Here is a 14,698-nt window from a genome sequence, read left to right on the forward strand (position 1 = left end):
TTACCCAGTAACTCATCTAAGAGGGGAAGGAGAGAGCTTGGAGGATGCACTGAGGAGGGAAACTCAATGCAGGAGACTTGAACAGAGTGATCTGCTCAGAACTGGATTGTAAAGGAGACTTAGGAGAGGAAATTGGTGGAGCAAGCACGCAGAGGACACTCAGAGCCCAGCCCCGATGTCCCATGTTCCATTTTCCTCCGTGGTCCATCCCTTCTCTGCAAACCTAAGATATTTACTCGGGCCCCTCACCCAACATTATCAGAAGTGTCGTTTGAGTATATATCTTAGCTTTTGTAATTAATTTTGAACCTCTTTCAGGGAAGGAACTCAATCTTAAACTTTTTTTATTATAAGCCACGGTGCTTTTTTTTAAAATAGAACTGAGTGTCACAGTATTCATTTAAATTGAATTTCAGCTTACATACAGGAAAGGACTAAACAGTGTACAGCTTGATGAATTTTTACATGTGGATACATCCATGAAACCATTACTCCAACTATACAGAATACATCCAGCACACTAAAAGGCTCTATCAAGTTCTACCCGATTGGCATGCCACCTCACGGGAGCCTCCATTCTGATCTTGATCGCTCTATACTCTTACCTGCTCTTGGTCTCTTTAAACAGGATTCAGGGTGCATGTTCCTTTGTATCTAGTTCCTTTCTCTCAATAATATGCCTTTTATTATGTGCAACAATTAGTAAGTTTTTTTTTTGTTACTGTGAAACATTCCATTGTGTAAATATACAGTTTTTCTATCTGTTGACAGATACTAGTTTAGACACTAGTTTACCACAGTTTGGGGCTACTGACCAGTGCTGTCCTGAGCCTTCTTGTATGTGTACGCTGGGGATCATAGTGGTCATTTTGCAGAGTCTAAGTGTAAGCATGGTATTGCATGGTCAGAGGGCAGACATTTGTTCAACTTTAGTAGATGCTGCCAAAGTGTTTATGCCAATTTATATTCTCTCTCACAATATATGAGGGCTCTGGCTGTACAGTATATTTAAATAAAATGCAATTCTATGAAGAGTGCTTATAATGCTGAAAAGAACAACTGCTTTCAAGAATCCTCAATATTTCAGAAGTATCTACTGATATGTTAACAATTATTGTGTAAACATTATATCTCCCTCCTTTCCACTAAGACTTCTATTATAGAAACCCCGGTTGGTCAAGTTTGAGTTAAGGTAAGTTCTTGAATATAAAATAAGTGAATTTCTTTCTAAGTCATTTTTTAATGTATAACTATCACTAATTTTAAAAGGCCTTCCACCGTACATTCAGATTCATGAGATTTTACATTAATACTCAATTATGGATCTGATTTTTCCTGAAAGCTGGCAGAATCCTAACTACCTGATCTTGGTTGTCTCAAGAGTCAATATTTATTCATTTGTCCACTTTATAAATATATTTTGAGCAGCTCCTCTGTGCCAGGCACTGTACCAGGCTCTGGAGTAGGTAGGCAGATATAAAGAATCATTAGTTATGGATTCAATGCAGAGTATAAAGGTACTTCATTGAAGGTTTTCCTATTGGGGCAGGGTGGGTATCAACTTCAGTAGAACGTTAGCAAAATAAATTGCCATTTAATGTAATCAGTTGTTTTCTGCCTAGATGGAGACAGAAGGTCACCTGAGGGCAGACTTTTGTTCCCAGGCTACGTGAGTATTCCCTCCATGTAAGACTCATAGACACCCATTACCTAGAGGGTAAAGGAAGTGACAAGACCTTGTTCTGAATTTGACAAAGCCTGCTGTTTTAAATAAACCTAGGGAGAAATTGGACCAAACTGGACCAAAATCAAGGAACCTTCTGGAACCTAGACATTCTAGTCCCTGACATGCTTCTAATCTTTCTGATTATTGAGATGGTTCCAAGTGGAGTTACCTGGAAGGAAAGGGCCCAAGAACACCACCTGCCCCCAAGAGAAAGTCTGTGATCTCACTGCTAGGCTTGATGCTTGACATGGGAGTGCTGATTCTGGCTCAGTAAGCAGCAGAAGCCTTTCTCTGAACCTGCCGTACCAGCACACAGGACCTACTTTGGAAACAATAGCTGAGTATATGAGTGTGACCTCGGAATCCAAGCATGGTGAATCCTTAGATGAATGTAACTAGGGAGAAAGTGGTTGTGAACATTGGAAAGTCGAGTCCCTATTCACTCTTCAAGCTGCTAAAGAGTTTCATACCAGTTGTAGACTTAGCAGATATTGTTGTTTATTGTAACAGAGTTTTCATTCCATATTCCCTCTAGATCCCTTTACTATTCTTGTACACACACGCTTCTGTGACCTTCTTACAGGAAAATGATCAAGGAAATTGGCCTATTCTGCTTCTAAATTCCTCTTGGCTTACTCCAGCTCTTTGGAGTAGGTAAAGCAGAGTACTTCCATGAGGGTGAAACAAGCTCATCTAGACAGCAAGCCAACAGTAGAGCAGCAGGTGAAGAATGTGGGCCAAACTTACCTGAGCATTCTGTCCATGGGTTGAAAGGACAACAGAGTGAATCTGGGCATCTCCTATATACCTATCTCTTAACTAATGTTGAACCAACTTGAGCTGCTATCCTCTGAGGTCAGTGTTCAGAGTCATTCTGGGACCTTTTTTCACCACCTTCCTAGAAATATCCTTTACTTCTTTCCTATGTTGAAACTTGTGTGCCTTTATATCTTTTCCTTTCCCAGGAGAGGTCACACAGGGAATGCCTTCTTGAGACTTCACATGTCTGAAAATGTTTTTATTCTATCTGTGTAATTTTTGGTAATTAGGCTGGGTACAGAACTCTAGATTGGAGAGCATTTCCTTTTAGAATTTTGAATACTTTGCCCCATTTTCTTTTTGTTTACAGTGATGTTATTGAGAAATTGAAAGCCTTTCTAATTTCTGATTCTTTGTATGTGACTTCTATCTCCGGAATTTTGTAGATTTCATTTCCCTCAATTTTTAAAATATTTCCAATGTGATGCTTTAATATGAATCTATTTTTATTCACTGTGTTGAGTGTTTGATGTATTCTTTGAAGCTGAAAACTTTTGTCTTTTTTTATCTTTGGAAAAAAATTTTGGGGGGGAAATTTCATTTGTGAATACCTCCTTTCTGTTTTCTGTTTTCTCTCCCTCCCTCCCATTATATATAATGGACTTCTTGGACTATTCTTCTAATTTTTTTTTCTTTTCTCTCCAACTTTTCTATCATTTTGACTTTTTTCTCTACTTCCTGAGAGATTTACTATTGTTTCATTTCTGCTGCTTTTACTTTCCAATTATTATTTTGAATCTCTCAATGTTCCTTTTTTGTTTCAGTCTATTATTTATTCTTGGATACAACATCTTCTCTTCTCTCTAAAAATAGAGTATATACACTTTAATTTTCCTCTCCTTGCATGTTCTCAGCAGCTCCACATAGTTACTTTAATTTCTGTTTGTTATTTGTTTTGGTGCTTATCATCTACATTAACATCTTCCTTCAGATGTCTGGTGATACTGGGATATGTGATCATAATTAAGAGTGCGGAACTATTATCTGATTGGGAGCTCTTAAGCATATTAAAAACACTGGGCAAGCAGGTGGAGCTTTGGCCTTTGTGCTGCTATGTACAATTGTTGGAAAATCTCCAATCTCAGTATTCCTAGGTCTGCCCCTCTTAGTTTACACAGATTCCCTAAGCACTCTAAGTATTTAAGAGTGCCTGGTGCAGCAAGTACTCAACATGTGCTATTTATTATTGGTGTTGTTGTATAAAATATATATACAGAGAAGCAAGTACACACACAGATGAAGTAATCAAAAGCCAATACCCTTGCTAGGATGGTCACCAAGATTTATAAAGGTACAGTCATTCTCAGAGATTTGGACACAAACTTTAAATGGTGGTGTTGGTGCTGTGTGGTTGATGGGTGGATGATGGAGTACATGAGTGGGAGGAAGACACTAGGGGAAGACACAAGAGAGGGTCAGGAGACAGCTGATGGAGAAAGGCAGAAGTGACTAGAAGAAATGTCAAGTGGTCATGATGGCTTCTGGAAAATGCCAGTAGTTTTTTCATTCAGTTAGTGTCTAAACACTTGCCATCTTCGCAGTTCTAGTGGAAAGGGCTATGGCACACTTGGGGGCAGATTTGCTAATTAGCTCCATGGCTCCTCTGGTAACTGTCCACTTTATTGGGGATGGGACCAGAGGAGCAGCTCTGCTAGGGGAGAGAAGTAATATTTCATTAATCTGGCTCTGGGTTATTCAGCCACTCTTCCTGTCACAGGCAAAGTGTGAGTAACAGTGTGTTCCCTCCAGTCCTCCTTCTCAGCCTTCTCTTCCCTACCCACAGCCTGGGAGGCTAGTGAGTCTAGCAAAGCCCTGCTGTTCTCAAGCCCTGGTATGTGCTGGTCTGTCTGGCCCTTGGTAATGGGAAGGATACCCCTTTACTCCTTCCCACACTGTCAGGCCCCAGCCACCTGGGAGTGCCCTCCAGAAACCCGACTGGCAGCTTCTGCAGCACAGGGCCGCTGGCCAGAGTGGTGGCTTCCTCCCAGGAGCTGTTGTAGCTTCTGGCCCAGGATCAGCTCTGCGAGTCACTGGTTTCGAGTGCTCAGCATGTTGTCTCATCTCTTCTGGCACATCTGCCTCTTTCAATTCAATTCTAATAACTTTATTGGCATAAAGAGACAGAGAAGACATTGCCAAAGTCAATAATCAAGTTTCTGCAAGCAGGATGCTTTGATTTTTTTTTTTTTTTTTTTTTGGTGGTTGTTTCATCCAAATAAAAACTGTATGGGCTCATATTGTGTTTTATCTTTGGATTATTCTCTGATAAGAAAGTTCATATTAGGAGGTCTGAGTCAGTTCATTTCTCCCAGTTAGGCAGCCTTATTATTTTCTGTTTCTTATTCTTGTTTGTACCCGTGCCTTTTTCATACAATGTTTTTTAGTGATGAAATATCAAGTAGGCAAATATTTGCTGAGTACCTACCATATTCTGGGCAGTGTGATGGGTATTTTAAAATATGCACTATTTTTCATCTAGTGTAGGAAAAAGTGGGAGCAGGCTATCAAGTAGTTGTCAAATGAGGTTATCCATCCATCCAAGGCAATAAATAATATACTTCCTATAAGTTAGAAAAATAGCTGAAAGGTTAAGTGTGTGGGTTCCTTTGACTCTGCCCTTGACTCTGTGTGACTTTAGGCAAACTATCTTGTGCCTCAGTTTCCTCATCTACAAAAAGGGAATGAACAGTAGCACTAACTTCCTAAGGTTTTTCTGAGAACAATGTAAGATTAAACATAAAGTGCTTAGAAAAAGTCCTGGCACTTAGTAAGCTCTTAATACATGTTAGCTATTATTATTATTATTGTGACTTGCAGAGACCATAATGGTTTTCTTGTCAAAGCCTCTCCTCCTCACAGGGACATTATAGAAAGCCAGAGAGACTGACTTGCCTGAAATCCCAGTGTGGTCTCCTTAACTGTGGACAGGGACATTAATTACCTGTACACCAGGCCACCCCCTTGGGGAATGGTGTGTTTTGATTCTGGAAACTCAAAGAAAATTTTGGCAGGGGAATTCTTCTCCAGACAACCACACAATGAATAACTCCTCACAGAGTATGCTGAGACATTCATTGTCTCCTAATCACTGGGTTTTTTGGAGTGAGTTATACAGATATCATCTAGCCATGCTGGCACCTTTGGTTTAGATGGTGTTGGGATGGTGCAGTGGTTAAGAAACCACAGTCTTTTTCCAGACAGACTTGGTTCAAATCTGCCTTTCTTTTTGCATGCTGTGTGATCTCGGGCCAATTACCTACCATCTCTGAGACTCAAGTTACTCATGAGTAAATGAGTAACTAGATGCTGGTTGCATCTAGTTGCATGGCTAGATGCTGGTGATATCTGTATAACTCACTCCAAGTAGATAGTAATGATACTACCCCTTATCCCATTGTCATAAGGATGAAACAAAATAGTATATAATAGTATACAAAGAATTTAGCCTGGTGACTGGTACATGGAAATTAATATGATATTTATACTAGTTTTTAGAACCCTCTTTTACCCATGACCTCATTTTATCCTCAAGCCATATCTCTAAGAGAGGAAAGACATTTTATTCCCCCTGCCTAGCTGGAGGAAGGCATATTTATAGAGTTGACTGAACATCATACAGCTAACAAGTGGCAAGGACAGGATTGCCCACACAAAAGCTTAGCACCTAAAGCAGGGTTCTTTTTCTTACATATTCAATCTCAGGGACTAAACAAGCCTGAAAACATCCCTGTAATGGAGAAGAAAACAAAATAAGGAAGGAAAAGTGGAAAAAATGAATAGGGTCACCTAAAGTGAAAACCACAGTGATGCTTTTGTTACACATACTAAATCAAAATGCACACAAATGAACCAGAGATGGAAGAAAGGAAGCTTATACAGCCCCCAAAGGACCAAACACAAAAACAAACTAACTAAAATGCATGCCATCTACAGAGAACTAAACACACCAATAATCAGAAGCTCCCTTGTAAGCTAAGCCAGGAGAATGGAGTAGGAAACTGAACACCTTCAGCTTATCCCAGATCGAGGGCAAAAACAAAGTCTTAGGGAGAGAGATGAGCAGAGGGCCACTGGGCGAAGAGTCAGATCAGAGTCTGCAGGGACTGTGCAGTGCTCATGAAATGACCCTGAAGATGAACATGGTTATTAAGATAATAATCTTTGCATTCATGCAACCATAGAGCAGGGAGCCAGTGCATTCCCAGGGAATCCTCTGGAAGCAATCAGGTGAGGAGAGAGAGGATGCCCATTTGCAGCAGATCTTTATTCTTCCTCTCCTCCTGAGAGGATATGAATCTGAGGGAGACCCTGAGTAGACCTGCTGAGGAGATATGCCATTTTTGTCAGAAACAGCATCTGAATTGATACTGAAGCCAGGAGTGAACCCACCTGCCAGCCACCCTGTTCCCTGTGCCTTGCATGGTCTGGCTGGTCTGTCTTCTCTCCAAAACCTCTCCTGGAGATCAGTCACCCCCTGGATGGGTGGGAAACTTGAAAGCTCACTTGGCATCAGTTTCCCCAACTTCTGTTGGTGCACAAACTCCCAGCAGCCTGGGAGTTTATGGGATAAGGAGGTTCACCAGGAGGCACTGCTTGTTCCGTATCTTGTTTTGACATGTGTGGGGCTGGCTGTCACTGGCCATGGGAGAGACTAGGAACTGGGTCTTCCCTCAAGTCCCCGACCCCCAGCTATGGAGTTCAACCATGGGGGAGTGCGTTGTGCTCTAATCTTGCTGGGAAATCATGGAGACATAGAATGCTGGGGAACTGCCTCTTCTGGAAGACCTTGAGCCCTCTAGTGTAGGCTGTTGTCCCACTGGTTTAAGCAGTAAGACCTAAGAAGGCAGCATGGGTCCAGCACATATCAGAAGAACTAGGCCCCCGGTCCCCAGGGACAGCTGTACTTCCACAGTGTCCCTGTGGCTTCAGCATATCTGAGACTCTTTCTGTGCCTCACTGATACTAACTTTACATTGTCTTATCATGGGTGCACGTGGGCACAGTTCTAACGCCCAAAAAAATCAAATTCCCCCAGTCAGCTGTCTGCTTGTGCTGGGAGATGCAGGAAGGACTCCCTGCCCTCTGATTTACAGAGACAGGAGCCAGATTTGTTTGCCAGGGACCTCAGAGCCTCAGACAGTCTGCCACCCACTGTAGCTCCTTGTTGATTGATCCCTGGGGAAACTCCAATGGGCATTTTGCTATTCAGGGGTACAGGCGCAGCTTCCAAGGCAGGTGGACACAGAAAGGAAAGAATGTTTATGAAAATATGAGAAGCAAGAAAGGGAGTTGGGCCTCTTACACCAGGAGGAAGGAAGGATGGGCAGCAGGGTGAGGTGTGGCTTGGGAGATGGCTTCCCTCCTGAGGGACTTGGAGTGGATCCACAGAAGGGACCAGTCAGTGACTGGGACAAGCATGATGAGGAGTCCCAGGGCTGGGTGCTAACCCGAGACAGGCAGAGGAAAGAGCAGCTAAAAGACTGGCCTTTCTGTCCTGGTCTTGTGGCCACACTGGCGTCTCCTGAGTTCACTCACTGAGAGGAATGCCCAGCAGGGGTTTAGGGGTGTTCCGGTTGGTGCCTCTTATCAAACCAGCTGCTGAAAAATGGTACATGGCTCAATCCATGAGTGTGCAAACGACATTTGCTTGTTAAAGGAGGAAACTGCTCCTTGAAACCTGACACATACTTTGAGGCATGTCCTCATGCGGTGCACTATTTTGAATTCAGTAAATTCAGCTGGAAAGTAAAAGCCATCATGCTGTTTGGATTTACTGGTGACCAAGTTTTTAGGCTGACTTTGTAAAGTGCTTTGTAATTTAAAACAATCTTTCATAGTATCCACTTGTTTCTTGAAATAACTCTACTAGTTCCATTTTAGAGAAGTAAAATTGAAGCCTTAAAAAGATCCAAATAAGGTCACACAGCTCACATGCCCATCAGACTTCCTGATTTTGCTGTTTTGTTTCGCTTATTACCTCACACAGAGTCTTATTCTTTTGTTCAGTATACCAACCAATGGCATCGTAAAGCTCTAACTTTCAGCCCACGAATGAGTGACAGGCATCCTAAAACTGCAGAATTTACAAGAAAGTATACCTGTGTTCTTTTGCTTGGGAGAGGGTCCATAAGTTGAACAGATTCATGGAAGTTTTCATGATACACATACACAAAATATTAAACAACACATCATAAAAGGAAATACTGTTTTGCTGAAAACTTCTTTTGCATCCATACCTACACCATATATACACCAGAGCCACAGCAAGCCAAAGTTAAATCGTCAGCACATCTACAACCTTCAAACTAAGCCCTCTGTAAGTATTCCAAATATGTGGCATTAAGCTGCATAAACATTCAGATCAATTGAATCTTCATTTTTATTGGAAAATTTTGACTGTTAAGATGCCACCTAGCTCTCTCTTGTCTTAAATTTTTCTGGTGTCTTTTCCTCCCATTCCTTCCCAGCTGGAGAGGGGACATGACACACAGGAGGGAGGTCACATTTCTGGTCCTCTTTAGAAACCGATCCTCCAGCCTCTTCGGCGGACACACTTTGTTTCCCACCCAGAATCCCAGTTTGTTTGTTTTCCAATGCGCACATACCTCAGTGTGGCCATGCACTTTCCTCTACTTGGCTCTATTCCCAGACCCAGCACATCAATCTTGATAATCTGACCAATCATGATAATTTTATTTCCCTTGTTAGGAATTGGCTTAAGAAAGAACATGTCCATGAGATTGGAGGGTAACAACTGGAGATGCTTCTGGGCGAGGCATTTTAGCTTTTAAGAGAACTACAATGAATATAAAGTTTCTCTTCTACCTCTGAACATGGTTGTACACAGATGTGATCACTGGAGCTGTGGCAGTCATCTTGTGGCCATGAGGGAAAATGGCCAACATGACAAAGATGGTGCAGAAAAATACAGAAAGTACAGAAAAATCTACGTCCCTAATGAAGCGGATGAAATACTGAATTAACCAATGAAGGAGCTGCCTTCCTTCTAAACTCTGTTATGTGAGACAGCAAATGCCCTCACTGTTTAAGTCATTTTGTATGGAATTGACTAACTTATTGGCAAAAGCACCTTAACATCAAGTAAGTACTGCTGTTATTCTTAAAACTGGAAAATATCCCATCTGGAAGGAGTCAGTGAATAGTTTCTTCAACCAAGTGACTCTTCATTGTTTAAAAGTACATAAATACAATATGTACTTTTAAGTGAATAAGAGTCCAAATTCTGGAGGCAAGCTTCATGGGTTCAAATCCTGTGACTATCACTTGCTGGATGAATGCCTCTGTTTTTGAACCTTCATCTGTCAAATGGGCACATTAATAGTAGCTACCTTATAAGGTTGTTAGGTGGTTTACATCAGTCAATATAGATAAGCCCTTAGAACAGTGCTGGACACATCATAATAGCAACTGTTAACAATTATGAGATGTCCAATGTGTCCTAGATCCTCTGTTGCCTGTCTCTGTCAGATATTTACTCAAAAATTTAAAATAGAGAAGTTTCTATTGAAGAACACTAAATCCATACTTCAGGTTTAATGTCTTTGCTGACCAGTTATCTAGGATTAACCCAGATGCTTTATCTTGCCAAGGTAAACTTACTCAGCATTTAAAAGGAAAAGAGAAGCATTCAGATCTTAGAATAGGTGCTAAAACTAAATGTAATGTGACAGTCATTACACCACAATCCTTGTCCAATTGTTATTTAAATCTATTTACTATACCATGGTGCTGAGCAAAAGTATATTTTACCTGGCATTTAATTTCAGAGCCCATGCATGCTAAATTTAATACTCGTGTACAAATTTATGTAAACAGATATGGGAAGGCCTGCATTAATTATACTAATAATCATAATCATAATATAAAAAGGACCAGTACAGAAATGCAGCATTCTGAATCAATAAACATTTATAAAATATTTATGGCAGGAGCTGCATACATAGAAGTATGTAAAGCTAGAAGCACAATTTAATATTTAGTTGTCTCCAGTATGAAATATTTAACTGTGAATGTTTTTAATTGAAGAATTTTTAATTGTAAGACAAAATTCTAAATGAATTTGAATCAAATATTTGTAGGCTTCTAAAGCTTTCCTGCATAACTGTAAGGGTCCATTGGCCAGAGCTTTAAAAACCACTTAAATTATCCAAAAGCCCCTTCTAAAATTTGGAATTTGTTTTACGTAGGTTAATTAATGAGTCCTAACCCAACCCCTCCTATTTTGGTCATTCATTCAATTACACTGGCTTTTTGTTCTCTATAAGGCAGGCCTATCTCCAAAATAGCAAATGGATCTTACTTTAAGACATGCCGTAGAAGGTAGTCCCATTACATGCTATTACTGACTCCACTTTGAAAGGAAACTGTCCTCACTTTCAAACTTTCTGACCTGAAATTGTAAGGTGAACAAACTTGTATATTTGCAAACACTCATTTGTGTGACGTAGGATTCTCTCAAGACAGCTCAACTAAAATAAAAATTTTAAATACATTGAATGAGGATGATTTAAGACTGCATTTACCATCAGGTTCCCTCATTTTCAAATTTCATGTATTGACTGAAACAACCTCTTTCAACCTGGTGATGGTAAATGTTACAAAAATAAACTTACAAAGTAAATTTATGGTGATGCCCACATCTGTCATTTTTGATAGACATAGAACTGTCCTTCCTGTTTGGGGCAATGACCTTAGTGAGGTTCTACAGCTAGGAGAGAGCAAATATTGGGAAAGCACTTAGGAGCAAGGAATAGAAACTCAGTGGCTTGAACAAAAAGGAGTTTATTTTTCTCACATAACAAGAAGTCAGGACGTAGGGGGATCCAGTGATGGCTTGGCAGTCCAGTGATACGTGCCAGCATCTCCATGATTCTCTCTTTCTTCCCTATGGGCACAAGAAGGCTGATGTAGTGCAGCCAACATGTTCACCTTCCAGACAGGAAAAGGGGCAAGAAAAGGACCTACCACCTTTGTCCCTTCTATCAGGAAGGCAAAAGGTTCACAGACAACTCATGCAGGCTTCTGCTTACATCTCACTGACTAAAACTGTCATCTGCTCACTTGTAACTCAGGGAGACTAGGAAAGTATCTCATTTCCTTCAGCTTTATAAGCAAGGTGGGCAAGAGAAACGAGGTTAGGGATGGATGCTGAGTCACTAAGTATACAGTATCTGCCACAAAGGAAAACAAAGATTTCCCAAGTTACCTTGGGTACATGTTCCCTTAGGGGCCACCTATACAATATAGGTAGGCTTTGAGGAATTAATAAGTAGGATACCCAGGAACCCATTTGAAAACATTTGGTTAACTGCTGATGATGCATCTAACACTCTACTAGCAGCTACAAGGTCTCAGAAGTTTGGCTGTGGAGGCGTCTCTCACCTGAAGAAGGAAGAGATGAGCTTCACAAACCAACTCTTCACAGTGCTAAGGAATCATGGGAAATTCCCAACCTCCATTTTTTGAATAAACAAAAGAGGCTGACCTCTAAGGACACTTGAAACTCTAGAGTTCTCTGATTTTGTATAATCATTTATTAAGATGTTCTCTGTCCCTGCTTCAATGTCACTGTCAGCATCATGTAATGACCCATATTTTCCTAGTAGCTTAAGTTGTCATTGTATTAATTTGACATGATGGGGGCAACCAGAATGTTGAATGGAAATTATATTTTAATGGGAATTGGTGCTACCAGAAGCATGGACAGATGGTAGAAGCTTGGAAAAGACAGGAAAAAGTCAACATAAATAAAGAATAAAAATTTAGAACTTAAAGCCAGCATTAATTAGCAATTAAAGGCATGAATTTTTATCCTTTTAAGATTCTGTCATTGGTTAGACCCACTTTCAAGAATGAATGGCATGCAGCCTCAGGTGCTTACCATGTAGTGACCAAGTAGACACATTCCTTCATATGTTCATAATCTTCAATGAGCACCTATTCTGCTACAACCACTATAGGGGGTTGTTTGGATATATGAGATAAGCCTTGCTCCCTTACCTTAGGATGCTTCTGCCTACTGGAAGAGATGGATACTTTGACAAAAAGTTGAAATTTAGTGGGACAAATTGCCATAATAGAACTGTGACCCAAGTTCAGGGAAAAGCTGAGAAATCCAGGTCAGTTCCAACCTACGAGGCAGCGGGGGCAGAGGGTGGTGGAGGAATGGGAGGCGTCTTCTCAGTCAAAGGAAAGATAACCTTTGAGTGGTAGGACAAGTGCAAAGCCATGGAAATATGTTTGGAAAATTGCATGTGTAGATAAAGTGAAGGTTCCTGTGGCCAGGATTCTCACCTGGCCCTGGTTGGCTAGCTCACTACACACGTGTGGGTAACACGTGGTTATTGACTCTATATGAGGAGCTCCTCCCAGTGCTCTGCATGGTGACACGGTGGCGTGGCTGCAAGGCTGAAGGAGAGTAAAGATGAGACTGGAGTGGTGGCAGCACCGAGGACAGAGACTTGAGATGGCTGTGGAGGTAGACAGGCCCAAAGGCAGAGACCAGCTTGCTGCATGCAGACTCGCTCTGAGTGGATGGGATTCTAGTAACTGACCTGCCACTGTGGGAATAAAGTTGGGTATAACCCTTTCACCCCAAGAACATTCCATTGTCATTCTTTGGTCTCATTGAATCCATAGTGAACTTGTCCGGGGCTGAAACTCACTGGCAAGACAGCATGCCATTTCATTTATCTTCTAGAATACAATGTAAGTGAGTGAAGTAATGAAAGTGAGTGAAGAACTTGGAGAGTTTAACTCATCTTAGTGTCTTCCATACAGAAGGATAGGCTAGCATATGAAGGCTGCTGGATGTTGGTTTTTCTTTATTTCTTTTCACAAGCAGCTTTTATTTCTACTATCTGTGCCCTTTATTACAGGGGCTCAAGCCTGGGAACTACTCATCCCATGCTCCTTTAACTCCAGGGTTCTGAACTGCATTAACATTTAGTCAATGAGAAGCACTTGCTTAAAATTTAGAACTGGGGCCTTGGAAGCAAGGTTTGTGTTCGGGCTTTGACAAAAATGACGATTTGCAAAGGTCTCAAGGAACCCTCTCACCTGCCATAGGATAACTGTGATCATCAGTGGTGGTTTCTGGCAATTTCCTGACCCGGATAGTAGCAGCAATTCCTTGAGTAGGGGGGCCACACCGGCAGTGGTAAACCTAAAAGCTGGCAGTGGCTTCCCCTCACTTTCACAACCTTCATTTTCCCAACTGTTTTGTAAGTACCCAATCCCCTCTATTAAATCTCTGTGCTTGAAATACCAAGAACAGTTTCTCTTTCCGTGACTGTCTCTGACTGATACCATATAAACATAAATGATGGTAAGCGACAAAATTATCCTTATGGGCAGTTAATACAATTGTCCATATAGAAAATCTACAGTTACATTTTAGAACTAAAGGGAAAGTTATCATAGTTTCTAGATACTAAGGCTAATATATTAAAAAGTCAATTGCATAAGTCACACACCTAGATGTCATCCTTGATTTTTTTCCTGTCACAACCACATCGAATCGATCACCAAGTTCTATTGATTATACCTACTCAATATTTCTAAACTGCATCAACACTCCCCTGTCTCTACCCTAATCCAGACCACCACCCTTTCCCTCTTAAATCACCAACATAGTCCATTCAGGCTGCTATTTAAAAAATACCACGGACTGGGTGACTTACAAACAACAGCACAGTTCTGGAGGCTGGGATGTCCAAGGTGAAGGTCTGGTGAGAGCCCAGTTCCTGGTTCATAGATGGGCTGCCTTTTCACTGGGTCCTGACCTGGCAGAAGGGACTAAGGGTACAAGGCCTCTGGGGCCTCTTTTATAAGGCCTCTTACCCTCATGACCTCTCAAAGGCCCCACCTCCAAATGCCATCACATTGGACATTAGGTTTCAGCAATAGAATTTTGGGGTGACACAAATATTCAGTCCATAACAGCCTCTTCACTGGTCTTCTGGATGCAGCTTCAACTTCTTAACACCCCTCACAGCATAGCCAGGGGGGTCTTTCTAAAACACCACCTCAATCCAGGCATTCTCCTGCTTCAAAGCCTCTTCAATGTTCTTTGGAATAATTCCAAAACCTAACTATGGCTTTCAAAGTCCTGTATGTCTTCCCCAATCTACC

Source organism: Manis javanica, chromosome 4 (genome assembly GCF_040802235.1).
Source record: "Manis javanica isolate MJ-LG chromosome 4, MJ_LKY, whole genome shotgun sequence".
Lineage (NCBI taxonomy): Eukaryota > Metazoa > Chordata > Mammalia > Pholidota > Manidae > Manis > Manis javanica.